Genomic DNA, 12,501 nt, shown 5'->3' with positions numbered 1-12,501 from the left:
ATTTATGCTAACCCTGTAAATTGTAAGTACCAAGTACCTATAGCGAACTGTTAGCTCTAATCCAACTATACCTCTTGGAAGAACCGATAGCCCTTGTGCGCACAAAAAATACCTGATGAAAACATCTTTCATCTTACAAGTAGTAGTCATCCAAAACTTCACGACACACACCCTCTTCATCGAGATTTTGTCCCTCAGGACATGGTGTAGTGGGGACGTCATTCATATCTAATGGCGTGGGGAGTACAGAATTGGTAGCACTTTCCGTTCCTCGAACTTGTTCTGTAGCTAAAGTGTTCATGGGAGGATCAGTAGTTACTCGTAATGGACTTACTTCGTCTTGCGCTAAGCTTTTAGACTCACAAACTGTTACTGACGCTATTATGAGTAAAGAAGGCATACAGATAACGTTACATTTAGATACCATAATTATCACTGTGTGATCTAGGTACAGAACTCGGTTTTTGTTGTAAGACGCACTAATTGTTTAGGAAACATTTCCTCGTAATAATAGACTGTCAAGATATTTAATGTTGTTCGTGCTTATGAATACTCGAGAGCCTTTATTGTTATTATTTTTGTCTTGTTTAATATTCTGTATTGTCTGAAGATGAGACTTATTACCAATACTAAAATAATAATAAAAATTCACGGAGTATTCTAAAGTTAAATAAGCAGCTATTTTTATCTCATGTTTCCCACCGTTAAATCAATCAAAATAAGCATATGCTTCCACGAGGAGAAGTCAAAAACTAAAGGGACTCCTGAGAAAAGGTACATTTATTCTAACGATAAAAAAACAGAACCATACCTTATTTTCTACATAATCTCACTGCACTTCAATGCACTTTTCCCAACGTTTCACAAGTTTTTTTGCTCCTGTTGAAAAAAAAAAAAAAAGTTTTTCGGTTGCAGCTGTAACCAATTTTGCACCGCATCAATAACTATCTGATGCTTGACGTTTAGATTTCTTAACTTCTGGTGGTGATGGGTGTTTCCAAACTATGCTCGCAGTCTTACTCTCCGTTTCCTGATTATGTATCCACCAAGTTCGTGCTAATGGCCTGCCCAATCTTTCCCCGTCACATAAAGTTCTTCCCTGTTTGAAACGATCTATTCATTCGTAGATCTTGCTGCGCGATAAACAGCTTTCACAGAGCTTCGTTTAGGTCTGGTGGGGCCCTAAGCTACTAAAATAAAGATGTCCCTTATGTGTCAAGATGTACGAGGCACCCTATTTTCAGAAGTGAAGAAACTAGTGATATTTAAGGAAGCAGGCTAGCAGAAGGGGCCTCATTACTTACATTATAGGGTCTACACAACACGAAGCACTGTTGCTATACGTAGATTTTATTTTATTCATTATTTTTCTTATATTTTGGAAATGTACATTCAATTTTTCCTTTAATTTTTGGGGCCCACAAGAGAGAGGGGCCCTAAGCTATAGCTTGTTTAGCTTACACGTAAATCCCGCACTGAGCTTTCACCATACTATGCTTGCATTCGACGAACAATTTCCGCAGGTTTAACACCTTCCGCAAACAAAAAGCGAATCATTGCTCTCATTTCCTCCTTGGTGCAGATTGACAATGAAGCTGCCATGTTTAACGGTCTGCTACACTACAACAACTAACGCGGGAATAAGATTGACACCTTGCCTAGAAGTGTTGCAGACGACACTAATTCAACGCTGGATACTAGCAGTGTTACCAAATCCTAGCGCGACAAAATTGCAAGTCCCTTTACTTTTTGACTTTTCCTCGTATATACGTACGTCTTGTGGAGAAATAATAAAAACTTTAATTTGGTCACACAAATTAACATATGTGGCCGAAATCGATTTGCTAGTGTTGCCCCACGAGACAAGAAATTTATCGTCTCGTCTCGAAAATAAGAAGAGTCGAGCGAAAAGTATTTACCTAAATCTGTGATAAGAAAAACTTTCCAGAGGACTAAAAGAGGACGAAAGACATTCCATCACGATAGAAGAATCAAATATTTCGAAATTATTAAAATTCTATTGAAAAATAATGATTTTCTTTTCATTTCGAAAATATTAAAAAAAACTAAAGTATTGGACCCAGCCAGGATTCGAACCTGGAATCTTCTGATCCGAAGTCAGACGCGTTATCCTTTACGCCACTGGGCCTGATGTCTACAAGGCACTTCTATTTCTTGTAATATAGAGTAATGATTTGATCTCTTGGCCTTCTTTATGCAGATTATCATTTGTGTACAAAAATGCCACTCCTCCAGGACGCAGAAAATAATTATGTTTTCAGTTGATTCACGGTCAGTTTCGATATGGCAACTTGCCCAGAACTTTGCTCCTTTCAATTCCATCTGTACTCGATAATAAACGTTTCCCAAACCAAAATAAATACCAAAGCAGATAGTAGTGAGTAAAGAGTGCATTCTAAATGCGCTTGCTAATACTATAACATCTTTTACAGTCTATCGTTTGTTTATTCTTAATAAATTTATAGTGTAAGGAATTCATTCTGAAGAGAGGGTTTCAAAGCCTCGCAAAGTGGTAGGCGTATGCTAAAATGTGGTTGACATGTTGGTATGCGTAAACTAGTGACGATGTGCTGTGTAGAAGCGACTTTTTCTTCTTCTTCTTCTTCTTCTTCTTATTATTATTATTATTATTATTATTATTATTATTATTATTATTATTATTATTATTATTTTGTATGTTGGAGATTTTCATCAACTTTATTATTCACTAATTTCAGTTCCAACCAAGAAAAATAATTTTTAAGTAAAACTCTTATTGCTAATAAAACTCCAACTGACCAAAGCAGTACATATATATATATATATATATATATATATATATATATATATATATATATATATATATTTCAAGATTATATATTTATGTTACAGTTTCGGCTATGTAAGATAGCCTTCCTCAGACATATTATCAGAGAAGTATCCAATTTTGTCAGCTTATACACAATCTGAATGCAAGACACGCTCACTTTCTCTTTACAAAACGTAAACTTTTAATTGATTCTAAAAGTAAATTTTTAATTAGATGAAGTTACTTTCTCTTTTCGCGCATCTGTTATGAAACTTTTAGTTAGATACACTTTCTTTTCGCTATTGCCCATCTGCTGTTCTCCGTAGTACACCTGCTCCAACAGCTCGTGTTGATCCTTTTAATTCTTTCTTTCTATTTTGTCTATCATCTTTTCCCATAATTCATGTATTACAAGTCCAATAGACCAATTCATCAACTTCTTCCCGTATTTCTTAATCCACTGGGCTTCTTATCACACTCCTTTTCTCCCTTTCTAATCCTTTTATTCCTTTTCAAACTATCTCATGTCCCGTTTCTTTAATGTGTTTATATATTTCGTTGTTCTCTCTTTTAAGCCTGGCATCGTCCTTATGTTGTTTCATACTTTGTCCTACTCTCTTTTCTGTATCCCCTATGTACTTCACTCTTTACAATTAACCTGCTACACTACTCCTTCCTCTTCTGATCTTACCTCCTATTCTTTCTTCTTTCCTTTCTCTCTCACTAAGTTTATTATCCTCTTTCCTCCTTTCCTGAAAGTTTTAATCACTTCCTTCCTCAACAGGTTCTTCAGGATCTCCGTTTTCTCGCCTAAACTTTCAATACCAAAAGATCCTTTTCCTTCTTTCTCCGCTTCTTCCTCTTTTTCATTTTTCTAAATCTTTTCTTCTGTATCCGTTTCCCTTTAATAACTGGCACAGTATTTCTACGTATTCTTTCCTTCTTTCTTCGTTACTATCTATTATTTCTATTCTCTTTTTCATGTTCTGTATAAAATTCTTCTTAGTTCCCCTGTCTACGTCACTCCGCTTGTGGCAGTATATCCCGGCATCGCATTCTTTTCTGTACCACCTCGTTTCGAATTTTCCTCCTATTTTCTCTACAGTCATGTCCATGAAGTTGATTCTCCTCTCTTCTTCTATCTCCATTTCTAGCCTAATCGCTAGAGAAAAGAAAGAAGGAAGAAAAGGAGATAAGATCAGAAGAGGAAGAAGTAGTGTACCAGGTTGATTGTAAAGAGTGTGGCATGAAGTACATAGGGGAAACAGGAAAGAGATTAGAACAAAGGATGAAACAACATAAGGACAATGCTAGACTAAAAAGAGAGAATAACGCAATATTAAAGAATTAAAGAAACGGGACATGAGATAGATTGGGAAGGAATAAAAGGATTAGAAAGGGAGAAAAGGAGTGTGATAAGAAAGTGGAAAGAAGTCGAGTGGATTAAGAAATATGGGAAGGAGAAGTTGATGAATTGGTCTAGTAAACTTGTAATACATGAATTATGGGAAAAGATGATAGACAAAATAGAAAGAAAGAATTAAAAGGATCAACACGAGCTGTTGGAGTAGGTGTACTATGGAGAACAGCAGATGGGCAATAGCGAAAAGAAAGTGTATCTAACTAAAAGTTTCATAACAGATGCGCGAAAAGAGAAAGTAACTTAATCTAATTAAAAATGTACTTTTTAGAGCCAATTAAAAGTTTACGTTTTGTAAAGAGAAAGTGAGCTGTCTTGCATTCAGATTGTGTATAAGCTGTCAAAATTGGATATTTCTCTGATAATATGTCCGAGGAAGGCTATGTTACATAGCCGAAACTGTAACATAAATATATATATAATCTTACAATATATATATACTGCTTTGGTCAGTTGGAGTTTTATTACTAATCTTGAATTTTTCAAAGCTGCAGTTAATAATCTAAAAACTTTTATGTTGCTTCAACACGTGTAGCACAAACGATAGTACCATTGGTTATTTTTACTATTAAGTGTTCTGCCTATTGACAGGTTCTGGGACTTTTGAGCTTTTATTATTATTATTATTATTATTATTATTATTATTATTATTATTATTAAGATTTGAGCCTGCTATGTCTCTTCCACGTTTCTCAATCTTCAGCTTCCTTATTTAACTCCCAATATTTTCCTCTATTTTTCATCGATCAGTTGTGTTGTTGTTCTTCATATTCCTCGCTTTCCTTCCATCTTTCCGTCTATGACAGTATGAAGAAGCGATTTCTTCGCAAAGTGTGTCCAATCCAATTATAGCCTTCCTACGAACGATCTTGGCTAAAAACCTTCTCTTCTCTCCTATCCGTTTTAAAACAACTTCATTTGTTACTCTTTTCGTCCATTTCATCTTCTTCATCTCATAACGAAAATTATGTTTCGTCTCGTTCTCGTGCACATTCCTAATCAGGCCCGTAGCAAAAAACTTCACTTCAGAAGTGGGTTCGATAGGGCTTTGCGATATTCGAATTTAGATATCGATAATCGATATCGACAAAATGTCGAAACTTGTTCCATATATCGAAATATCGAAAAATATAACAATATTGAAATATAAACAATATCAAAATCGAAAATATAGGAATATCAAAAATATCGAAAATATCCATATTTTGATATTTGAAAATATCAATCTTAATATCACACAGCCTTAAGCTTTGATATTTGAAAATAAAAATCGAAATATCACACAGTCCCAAGCTCCAACTTTTGCCACCTTTATTAAAATTAATGTGAAAAGTGCTAACTAATCTTCTATGAATAGGTCTAGTGTTTTCTCGGGGTGGACTGGACCGCATGAATCAACTCCCTAGCTACGTCACTGCTCATGATTCACCAAATCCGGGTGTAACCAGGGTGTGGAATCTTTAGTCTAGTAGCTTAGCGACTGGATCATGCAAAATGTGATACCAACATACCACTTTCAGGGATGATAGACCTATTAATACGAAGCAAATCCTGATATAGACCCAAATCGGCGGGGGGCTTGTTTTAGGTATATGACGTCATCAATATGGCCGCCAACGAATTTCGACTTAACTGAGTTTAAAAATGTATAACTCCATTACCATTGAAGGTAGCAACTTCCTTTTACCTTTATTTTGCAGAGAATACATTGTACCTTTATTGTCATTATAAATACTTGTCTTATATTGCCGCCATTTTTAAATATGGCGTCTCAAACTGGAAAAATGTTTATTTTCAAAACGATTTTCTATGTTTTATAGCAAATAACTTTGAAACTGCTATGATTATGGGAAAATACTTTGATATAATCGTCAAAGGCTATTTCAATAGCTTTCGAACGCGACCAGAATCATTGATGTATCTCAACAAATAACCGAGATAATCAATTTTTTGTAGGACTAAATGTCGAACTTTCGTGAATAATGTTCGAATGTATCCGTAGATGTAGTTATATGACATTTGTAGTTCCATTGGCCTTTTGATAATAGGAACATAGTACCGCTACCAGTATGTTCCTTTTAACGTGGAGAATAGCAAATCACAAGTGTTTATCTTTTGTCCATGCTGAAAACCCTTTATAATGTCATAAATCCAAGATGGCCGCCGCGGTTTATCTCCGGTGAAAATTTCTCGCCACAGAAAAATAAGAGAAACATGCAATAAAAGCCAATCTCTTTCTTTGGATGTGAAAAAATCTTGACATAACATGTGATTGACTCTCCTTTGTGTCTACAAGCCAGTATATGACGTCATAAACACAGTATGGCGCCATGGCTTACATATGGATTATGAAAATTATTTATTTCTCGCATTAGAAAAACGATAGAAACGTGCAACAACCATCAATATCTTTTTTCATATGTAGAATCATAAAGACATAAGTTTTGTCTTTTCTTTCAGGCGAAAAACGAGTATATGACGTCATAAACCCAAGATTGCCGTCGACTCTTAAATATGTGTAATACATAATATTATATGATTTATTTTTCTCGGCCCAATTCAAATTTTGGTACACGGCCATGAACCTTGAATCATTTCTTTTTTATTAGCTGGACAATCTATTTTATTCGATCGATGAAATTCTCCTCCTATTGTAGTGCATTGGATCAGATTTGTCTCTGGATGTTCGCCCTGGATCATATCAATTATGCCCGTTGGATGTCAGTATTCGTAAAGTCTTTGGGAGAATTGAATGTACGAAACCCACAAGTATATGATGAATTTCAGAAAGGTAATTTTGTGGAAAGAAAGACTAACAGTAAATATTCGTACATGTCCCACGACCTGTTACATGAACAATGTAATAAGGATCTAAAATGTGAAGGAGGTGCCATTGGTCTATTTGATAATGAATGTTCTCTTCTGCGTTGGATGGTTTCGGGTCCAGTGATTGCAGGATTACTAACCAAACTTGAGAAAGAGGCAGAAATAAGTGACGATTCAGATTATCACAGTCATCAGGAAGATACAGACGCTTTTTCCTCTAGGTTCAAAAAACATGTGAAAGCTTTAATAAATGCATGTGAAGATGATGACAGAAATACATTTGCTCAAGAAAATGGTGCCCTAATATGCGTTGCCACATATGCTGTTATGGATGAGAAAGCAGCTGAGTCTGTCTTCAAAGCAGAAGAATTGTGAAAGCAACAGGACAAACACTTGTTCGGAAACGGCTCATCGAATGCCAGACGCCTTTAAGAGAACCGATTAAAAGAAATAAACTTTCGCTTTTTCACACATCACAAAAAGAAGGAACGAAGAAAGGACTCAAGGAGTCAATTTTAAAGAGTTACTGTAACCTGTTTTCTCGCTTATACATAGCTTGTCAAAGTCGAGGTGGAAATATCAAGGATTTCTTTGCTCACGAAAACCTTTCGTACCCTCCGTCACTCTCTTCAAATGGTGAATTGCGCAAGGGAGCAAAATCAGATATTATTTCTTGCTTAGAACCACTTGGAACATCACAATACGATGTACCTAGTGTATCGTGTGTTATATTTGATGAAGCAATATTAGCTCACATGCTGAAGCCTATTCCTGGACAGGCGTTTTCTATGTATTACACTAACACAGTTCAACCATCTTTAGAAAAGTTTGCGAGTGATGTCGTCAGAATAGACATAGTCTTTGACAATTATGATCCCGACAGTCTGAAAAAAGAAGAACGAGACCAACGAGGAAAAGGACCAAGAATACTTGTGAAAGACTCCACACTGACTCCCAAAAAAATGGGCATTGTTTTTGAATAATTCTGAAAACAAAACTGATTTATTTCGACTTCTGTGTAAACACTCACCGAACATAAGTGATTCTGGTGGTAAGAGAGAGATTGTGTGTGCATGTGATGATACCGCAATCAGCAAACTCTAATATGGACGTGATAAGCCTTATGCCCTGCAAATAAGAAGAAGCAGACACACGCATGTTCTTGCATGCATTGCATGCCAGCAACCACGGACATAAGAATATCTCAATTAAAACTGTCGCTTCTGATGTTGTTATTGCCGTTGCTTTATTCTTTGAGCTCAATGTATCACACTTGTGGATTGAATATGGGAGTGGTAAAAATAAGAGACATATTCCTGTCCACGAAATTGCAACAAGCCTAGGAAAGTCTCACTCAAAAGCCCTGCTTTTGGTACGCATTTGCAGGGTGTGACACAGTGTCCGCTTTTGGTGGTCATGGCAAGAAGACAGCTTGGCAGGTGTAGCAAGAATTCCCTGAAATAACGGATATATTTATCAAAATTTCAGTTACTCCTGCTGAAATTTCAGCTCAGGACTTTGCAGCTCTTCAGCGCTTCACCGTACTCCTGTACAATCGCTCTAGTTCTTTACTAAATGTTAAAGACTGTCGACAAAGATTAATGACGAAAAAGAATTGTTCTTACAAAGGGATCGCACCTACATAGACAGCCTTATTTCAACACTGTCTGCGAGCTGCCCTACAGGCCGGGTATTACTGGTCTCAAGCTCTCCAGAAAGTGCCCATAATACCTGAAATTTGTAAAGGGGTTGGAAGAAGGTGGATCGTGGTTATTATCCTCTGTGGTCCTTACTTCCAGAAGTTTCTGCGCACTGTAGAGAACTTATTCGCTGTGGTTGCAAGACTCCTTGTCAACATTCTTGCAAGTGTCAAAACTTGGGGTTAGTGTGCACTTTGTTGTGTACCTGCGATGGACAGTGTGATAGAGTAGATCATGTTATTGTGAGTTGATCTTGTCTAAATAAGAAATGCGATTAACAAAAATTACTTCCCCTAGTTCTCTGAAGTACTTTCAGATGTTAAGTTAATAGTCATACTATCTCACAAATATTTTCTCTTCCAAATTCTTAACATATTTAATTGTATAACTGTTTATTGTGTTGTAAATTTATCTATCGCTGATATACTGTTAAATTTATACATTGAGTCTGTTTGATAAACATTTTAATACAAACTCCAAAAATATCAAATTAAGCTGGGCGGTGGTTTGAAAATGTGACTCCTTTTGCCTCGAGCTATTTTGTAAAATAATATGAAAAGCATAATTTTCAGACAACTACATTCTCAATTGACTGATTAAAAATATTTTAAATGTAAAATATGTCTTTCGAAATGCACAGTTCCCATATTCCTTGAAATATTCATTTAGCGCAAATACTAGTGCAAGCCTTATACTTTCATATAGAGCATAATTCTTTGTTTAATAACATGAAAAATATTCACTTTCGGATAATTAGTATTAAAGAGAATATATTTCAAATTTATTTTCGAATAATGCATAATTTCAGCTTTGTTAGTTTTTCAGTTTAATGCATATTATAATATTCAAAATACATACAGCGGCTACTTTGTATAACGATGTCATACACTTAAACAAGACAAATACTAAAATTTGGGCGCAAACACGGTACACCTTTCTGTTGCTTCATGATTTAACTTATTTAAGGAGAAAAAATAGTTGCTTTGCAAGTTTCTATCCCATTTCTTAGGTGAGAAAGGCACAGTTTTCTTCATGCATATTTAAGAGTAGAAGGCAATCTTGGGTTTATGAGGTGTTTACTTTCGCCTCAAAGAAAACACAATAACTTATGTTACTTTTTGATTCTACATATGAAAAAAGATATTAGTAGTTATTGTACGTTTCTATCGTTTTTCTAATGAGAGAAATAAAAAAATTTCATAATCCGTATATAAGCCATGGCGCCATACTGTGTTTATGACGTCATATACTGGCTTGTAGACACAAACGAGAATCAATCACATGTTACGTCAAGATTTTTTCACATCCAAAGAAAGAGATTGGCTTTTGTTGCATGTTTCTCTTATTTTTCTGTGGCGAGAAATTTTCACCGGAGATAAACCGCGGCGGCCATCTTGGATTTATGACATTATAAAGGGTTTTCAGCACGGACAAAAGATAAACACTTGTGATTTGCTATTCTCCACTTTAAAAGGAACATACTGGTAGCGGTACTATGTTCCTATTATCAAAGGGCAATGGAACTACAAATGCCATATAACTACATCTACGGATACATTCGAACATTATTCACGAAAGTTCGACATTTAGTCCTACAAAAAATTGATTATCTCGGTTATTTGTTGAGATGCATCAATGATTCTGGTCGCGTTCGAAAGCTATTGAAATGACCTTTGACGATTGTATCAAAGTATTTTCCCATAATCATAGCAGTTTCAAAGTTATTTGCTATAAAACATAGAAAATTGTTTTGAAAATAAACATTTTTCCAGTTTGAGACGCCATATTTAAAAATGGCGGCAATATAAGACAAGTATTTATAATGACAATAAAGGTACAATGTATTCGCTGCAAAATAAAGGTAAAAGGAAGTTTCTACCTTCAATGGTAATGGAGTTATACATTTTTAAACTCAGTTAAGTCGAAATTCGTTGGCGGCCATATTGATGACGTCATATACCTAAAACAAGACCCCCGCCGATTTGGGTCTATATCAGGATTTGCTTCGTATTAATAGGTCTATCATCCCTGAAAGTGGTATGTTGGTATCACATTTTGCACAATTGGGCCCTTTTATGCTGCTAAGCTACTAGACTACTTGGCAATTAAAGCTGAGAAAGACTGACTGGAGAGTTAAAAAAAAAAGAAAAAATACACCACTGACTACTAGATCACTTATTAATTAGATATAAAATACATATGAATTACTGTAATTATTTTGCAAACATATAACATTATGTCATTTTATTCTCCCCCCAGCAGGTTTCCAGTGGGACGAATTTTCTTCCAAAAATTTTTAGTGGGGGATATTCCCCGCGTACCCCCAGGATTTCGCACTCTCGGTGTAACTAGATTCACAATTTTAATAAAGCGGGCGAAAGTTGTGTTGGAAGTGTTTATTCCCGTGACGACTATTGGTTCCTTTAATATACAAAGTATGATCCAGTAGGCGTCGGGTATGGTGAAGTCTAGTACAAGTACGTAAGATGTAATCCAGTAGTCGCCACTTCCATAAAATTATAAAATTGCTCGTAGATATAAAATCTGTCACGACTAACGTAGTCTAGAGACACTGGGCCTTATGCAGAGTCGTTTTGAAGACTGATTAACGTCATACTACGGGGTTGACTAAAGGATGGTTATCAAAATTGTATTCAGAGTCTCTGATTAGGACGCAGTATTTGACGAAGTTAATCACATGTGACTAATTAAGCTAGAGCAGAGGCTAATCTTTTATCCACGGTTTAGCGTGCGACACAACATTTCGTATTTCGTATTTCATATATTTTCATTTTTACAGACTACGCATGCGCTCCTCTACTTTTCCGTAGTTGCCACATTTTTGTTCTCACCCGATGCATTGGGTTTATATTAGTTAATCATACCCAAATCATAATTGTAGTTGTACTCAAAGTAGACTCCACCACGTGCACTTTCCTTAGTAAAGAGTTAGTATGTTTACTAACTAGTCTGAGACTAATCGTCGATTAACGAATTCTCTCTGAATACCGCCCACTAAATCTAAGGTTCAATCACTCACAGTAATAAAAACTACAGTCTAGAGTTTCACAATTGATAAATGGTCAAAAACATATCTGATTGGATTACGTTTTTACACGAGCGAACACTCCCCTGCACGTTATTCCAATACACACTTCGCTACTTTTCTCCAAAGCATTCCTCCACCGAGGGTTCTGTTCTTACACGTCATGTGACATTGTGAGAAATAATGTAACGAAGCTAGCAGCGTATATTTGAACTTTTAATCTGATGTGCTTTTCTTATTTTAAGGATTTTAGTGCGTAAATGGCGACTACTGGTGCTTTTATCCTAATTCAATTTGTAGAGCATTTATCCATTCAGCAAATAAGCAATTTTTTTGTTATTCCAAAATTGACCTCGTAAATTCTGTGTGTTCTAAAGACAGATTCGGGAAAATACATATAAACCACTTTTATCTGATATACAGTCTTGGTATTATAAATTCGCTAGTTACCTAATCGAAGTCCATATCCGGTCGGCAGGAACCAGTCGCATCACGGGATCCATTGGAACAAGGTAGGGTTGGAATGTCAATGATACCTCGAGTCAGTGGAGCTTGCTTAGGAATTATCAGTTCTTCTACAACTTCCTTTCCAGACGAAGAAGATGAAGAAGTAGACTTATTGTCTATATGCTGTGATGAATCTGTTGTCGTTGGCTCAGTTTTTGGTTCATTACTATTTTTATCACTAGACATTTTTCAA

General features: G+C 35.7%; 1 non-coding gene across 1 annotated transcript; it reads right to left on the bottom strand.

The window, feature by feature from the left end:
• Positions 1-2,076: 2,076 nt before the first annotated feature.
• On the bottom strand, positions 2,077-2,149 carry TRNAR-UCG (transfer RNA arginine (anticodon UCG)). The gene has a single exon. It is a non-coding gene; the product is annotated as a tRNA-Arg (tRNA).
• Between the last annotated feature and the right edge of the window lie 10,352 nt (positions 2,150-12,501).

The sequence above is a fragment of the Thermobia domestica genome, chromosome 9 (genome assembly GCF_964235325.1).
Source record: "Thermobia domestica chromosome 9, izTheDome1.hap1.1, whole genome shotgun sequence".
Taxonomy (NCBI): domain Eukaryota; kingdom Metazoa; phylum Arthropoda; class Insecta; order Zygentoma; family Lepismatidae; genus Thermobia; species Thermobia domestica.
This window is presented reverse-complemented; position numbering and strand designations above follow the sequence as displayed.